Genomic DNA, 6,000 nt, shown 5'->3' on the forward strand with positions numbered 1-6,000 from the left:
CCACTATGGTTTAAAAAAAGTATCTTAACGGAAAGATGGTATTGACATGGTGCAGCTGTGACCATAGGAATATTGACATTGTTTGTCTAAAATATAAAAAAAATTAAAACGTACTAGAGCATGTGTGGTAGTGCTGCATTCACCACAGGCAGGGAGATGAAAAGGGGTCCTCGGGATATAGCTGACCATGCTATTTCCTGATTTAAAGAGCTTTATGAAAATATCTGACGGAGTTGACAGAAACTGAGGACAACTTTAATAGGCAGATTTCTATGGAAAATATTGTTTGATGTTCACTTCATGCATTGTTTTTTATATGTATACCCCTTATTTTGTATTTGATATATATGTTTTCACAATTGTAGAGCTTTTTTAAAGTTTTTTGGGATGGTTAATGTTGTGACCTCTTGCTGAGGACAAGTGCAATAACATGGACCTTCTACATGGACCTGTAGAAAACCTTCAAATTTTCCCCAAAAAGATAAAAAGTTTATTCTAAAAATCAGATAGGTATATACAAATCCTTTAGATTTAACTTTGTAAGTATGCCAATCATGATGAATTTCTTAATTTTTGCTATAAATTAGACTTTTCTGTGTGGGACATGTTTTGTCCCGACTCTCAAGAATCAGTGAGTGACAAGTAAACTTGGAGCAGAACAACCGTGTTTCTCTCTCGTTTTGCGAGTTTGTTGTTATAGGGTTATATTTTTTAATTGCTTCGATGTGCCCTCAATTCTTTTCTTTTTTTGGGTGTGTGTTTTTTTTCTCTCTCTCCGTGATCATATTTTAATATTCATTATTTGTCTGTAGGCTATATTGAGTGTGTTGCAGGTCTTGAGTTTTATTGGTTGTTGTCTCCCGCCTCTACCCTCATGGGTATTACACATTTATTTAAACTTTTACAACTCTGAGGTGTGAACGACCAGTCTAAAACATTGGGAGTTTCATGACACTTTAAAAAAGAGACCCCTACAAAATAAACACACTCAAAAAAAAAAAAAAAAAAAAAAACACTAACTCGATCATAACAATTCACACATTTATAAAAAGGAAATCTTAGGCTCACTTACAACAGATGTCGCTTACCCTTTCCTTCTCACAACCTCCACCTACCCAAACTCCATCCTTTAGTGCCCTCAGGCACCCTAAAAACACTAAACATAGCTAAAGCCAAAGGTAAAGAAATAACATTCAGTGGTATCAGTTTAGATCATTCATCAATTGGGGAATTGGACAAGTATCCGCCATGACATTATCGCTCCTCGAAGATGATGAATGACTAGACTGAATGGCTGTAACAATAATGGCCAATGTAGTCGTGCTCAGAATTAATCATACCTCTGGTAAATATGATCAAAAATGACTGTTATATTTTTGATATTTCATTCAAAAAATTGGCAAAAATCTAACCTTTCATTTAAGTAAAATAATTGAAAGTGGGGTGGTGGGGGGGGGGGGGGTCACATTATGAAATAATTATTAATACCCCTAGAATTTTTCATGAGTAAAATATGTCTGAAGTATATTCCCATTAATATGTACCTTTTTTTAGCACACCACGGTGACTAAGAACATGAAATTGTCCAGCCATGACTTCTTGTTTCACAGGAGTTTAAATTTGAGGAAACACAAAGGCCAAATTCCCTTAATCATCCATCAAAATGAGTAAAACCAAAGAATATAGTTCTGATGTGCAGCAAAATATTGTTAAGCTTCACAAAATAGAAAGTGGCCGTAAGAAAATAGCTAAAGAATTGAAAATCCCGATTTTGACCATCAGGACATTAATTAAGAAGTTCCAATCAACTAAAGATGTTACGAATCTGCCAGGAAGAGGACGTGTGTCCATATTGTCTTAATGGACGGTGAGGAGGAAGTTTGAGTGGCCTAAGACTCATCAGGGATCACAGATGGATGATGGAGAGATTAGTTGAGTCTTGGGGTCAGAAAGCCTATTAAAAAAAACATCAAACAACCCCTACATCCCCACATGTTGTTTGGGAGGGTTTCAAGAAAAATGCTCCTCGCTCATCCAAGAACAAACTCCAGTATATTCAGGTGTCAGACACGACTGGATCTTCACACGGCACAGGTTCTGTGGTCAGATCAAACTAACAGAAGAGCTTTTCGGCAGCAAACACGCTAGATGGGTTTGTTGCACACAAGGATAAAAAGTACTTATGTGTACAATTTAATAAACCGTTGGATCTTTGATGTTGTGGGCATATTTTTCAGCTGGAGGTCCTGGACTTCTTGTTCAGATACATGGCATCGTGGATTCTATCAAATATCAACGGATAAAAAATCAAAACCTGACGGCTTCTGCTAGAAATCTTATAATGGGCCGTGTTTGGATCTTCCATCAGGATATGATCCAAAACAAACATCAAAATCAACACAAAAATGTGTTACGGAGCACAAAATAAAGCTTCTGCCATGACCGTCCCAGTTCCCTGACCTGATGAGTGGAGTGAACTAAAGAGAAGAGAGAAGAAGAGCTTTTTTTAATCATATTTACCAGGGGTATGATTAATTCTGAGCACGACTGTATAAGTCGTTGGTTTAGGCTTCATAATGATTGTAGAAATGTTAGCGGGTTGTGACTACTATAGGCAAAGAACCTCCGCCCACATAGGCTACTACACTTTAAAATGCTGCACTGGCCACACACACCAAAGCCAATTTTTCTTATTAGAAATTTCTTAGAATTTAAACTAATTGGTCAATCGACTCCGTCGATATATTTTTTGCTGTCATACAGCTCCTGCATCCACTTGACTTCCATCTACTTGAATTTGGAACGATTGGTCCCAATGAGGCGCAGCCAACACAACCAAAACTCATTATATATGTACCAGGATCACAAATGAACTAAAGCTGCGTTTCATCTGCAGAAAGTTTCCCCAGGAACTAGGGATTTTGGGGTGGTAGTCAGTGTGTTTTGACTGCAGGGACCAGGGTCTAAATGAAGTTCCGGGGAATTTCCCCCTCAGAAAGTCCCTGCTCGCGAGATAGTACTTTTTCAAAGTTCAGGAACTTCCAGGAGTGGGACTTGCGCACTGAACATGCTGATTGGTTGAGTTCACGCTGTAACGTCTGAGAACCAACCACAAAACAAGGTGTCTGTGATAACCCCCAAAATAGAAAGTCATTTGAATCAGGCCATAGGAAAGACCCATAGCCCTTAAAACAAACTTTTCTGCATTAAAGGGGGTATTTTTTGGATAGTTCACCCAAAATGAAAAAAATTACCCCATGATTTACTTACCCTCAAGCCATCCGTGTATATGACATTCTTCTTTCAGACACAAAACAATCTGAGTTATATAAAAAAATCCAATTCCAAGCTTTATTATGGCAGTGAATGACCGTTTCTGTTTTGAAGTCCATAAAAGTGCATCTATCCATCATAAAAGTAATTCACACGGCTCACCTGGGGGTTAATAAAGGCCTTCTGAAGCGAAGCGATGCGATTGTGTAAGAAAAATATCCATATTTAAAACTTTATTGACTAAAATAACTAGCTTCTGACACACGGCCGTTGGGATCGATTTACGCCGAAAGAGTAACCAGAGAATGTCTAATAAGGGGAGAACCTCCACTCTCAGTAAACTTCCGGCTTCTGAACTGGTTGCAGTTCCACTCTGGCTCCACATGAGGGCGCTCACAGGACGAGTGCAGAATGAATGGAGGTCTATGGAGCTATACCCCTCAAAATCCACTTTCCTCAGGATATAATTTTTTGTCTAGTAATTTGAATGTTGTATTCGAAAGGAGATGCAAAGAAATTACACATTGCTGGGTGTTAGGTTTTTTAGAGTCACTTATTTGCTTTAAAAAGTCTTTTAAAATGTCAATGACGTCAGACACATCGTACGACCAAAGATACTGCTTTACGGCAATCCTTCAGTCACTTTGGTGCTTTCGCGCTCTGCACTTTCTTTTCTCTCGAGGCATCGACAACACAGCGGACACAGGGAAACACACGTGCTAGAAGAGTTTTTGCTTGAAGACATTCTGGTCCCGCTTCGGATGCCACGATGCCATCAAGCGGTATCTCTGTCCTTCACCGACCAATCAGCGTTCATTAGCAGAATGCTAGCGTGTTATGGGCAACTCAAATTTGATTTGCTATCAAATTAATGCTCATTTAACGACTCACACTTTAGTAAACATTACCTCATCATAGAGGGCAGTGTGTGTTTGTTATATTAATCTGAGTATAAATGGACACAAACTGCCAGACCGATTATAACCATGCTTCATAATGACCATAAAACCTCCCAACAGAAGAATTTTCCCACTTGGAAATTCCACCTTTCTCATTGGTCAAGACAACCCTTAGAGGTGTGACTTTTCCCTGGCTTTGTAGAGCAGTGGTTTTCAAACCCTGGGTCGTGACCCACCCTTAAAAATGGGTTACATTAAAAATAAAATAAAAAATAATACAAAAAAGTAATTAAATCATAGAGTATAGATCTAAATAAAAGGAACAAATAGTCCTATGCAAAATATATTTGACTTGAATGATTAACAGATTAGCAAAACAAAAGAAAAAACTGTGCTACAGTATACTGCTGAGTTTGGTTCATTATTGTGAGGCGTGGTGCTCCACAAACAAGTTGACGGAAAGGAAAGAGATGACAGTTTGTTTGTTTTCTTTATTTTACAAAAGCACAGTGCAGTGATGAGCAGGTGAGGGAGAGTCCAAATGAAGATCTTGGTGGAGACACAGAGGAAAGAATCACTGGAGGCAGGGGGGATCGCTGGAGGCAGGGGGATCGCTGGAGGCAGGGGGATCGCTGGAGGCAGGGGGATTGCTGGAGGTAGTGGGATCGCTGGAGGCAGGGGGATCGCTGGAGGCAGGGGAATCGCTGGAGGCAGGGGGATCGCTGGAGGCAGGGGAATCGCTGGAGGCAGTGGGATCGCTGGAGGCAGGGAGATCGCTGGAGGCAGGGGGGTATCGCTGGAGGCAGGGGGGATCGCTGGAGGCAGGGGGATCGCTGGAGGCAGGGGAATCGCTGGAGGCAGGGGGGTATCGCTGGAGGCAGGGGAATCGCTGGAGGCAGTGGGATCGCTGGAGGCAGGGAGATCGCTGGAGGCAGGGGGGGAAATCGCTGGAGCCAGGGGGGAATCGCTGGAGGCAGAGGGGATGGCTGGAGGCAATCGCTGGAGGCAGGGGGGAATCGCTGGAGGCAGAGGGGATAGCTGGAGGAAGGGGGGAATCGCTGGAGGCAGAGGGGATAGCTGGAGGCAGAGGGGAATTGGTGGAGGCAGGGGGAAATCGGTGGATGCAGGGGGGATCGCTGGAGGCAGGGGGGAATCGCTGGAGGCAGAGGGGATAGCTGGAGGCAGAGGGGATAGCTGGAGGCAGAGGGGATAGCTGGAGGAAGGGGGGAATCGCTGGCGGCAGAGGGGATAGCTGGAGGCAGAGGGGAATCGGTGGAGGCAGGGGGAAATCGGTGGAGGCAGGGGGGAATCGCTGGAGGCAGAGGGGATAGCTGGAGGCAGAGGGGATAGCTGGAGGCAGAGGGGAATCGGTGGAGGCAGGGGGAAATCGGTGGAGGCAGGGGGGATCGCTGGAGGCAGAGGGGATAGCTGGAGGCAGGGGGGAATCGGTGGAGGCAGGGGGGATCGCTGGAGGCAGGGGGGATCGCTGGAGGCAGAGGGGATGGCTGGAGGCAATCGCTGGAGGCAGGGGGGAATCGCTGGAGGCAGAGGGGATAGCTGGAGGAAGGGGGGAATCGCTGGAGGCAGAGGGGATAGCTGGAGGCAGAGGGGAATTGGTGGAGGCAGGGGGAAATCGGTGGATGCAGGGGGGATCGCTGGAGGCAGGGGGAATCGCTGGAGGCAGAGGGGATAGCTGGAGGCAGAGGGGATAGCTGGAGGCAGAGGGGATAGCTGGAGGAAGGGGGGAATCGCTGGCGGCAGAGGGGATAGCTGGAGGCAGAGGGGAATCGGTGGAGGCAGGGGGAAATTGGTGGAGGCAGGGGGGAAT

This window comes from Phoxinus phoxinus (genome assembly GCF_949152265.1).
Source record: "Phoxinus phoxinus genome assembly, chromosome: 12".
In the NCBI taxonomy this organism is placed as follows: domain Eukaryota; kingdom Metazoa; phylum Chordata; class Actinopteri; order Cypriniformes; family Leuciscidae; genus Phoxinus; species Phoxinus phoxinus.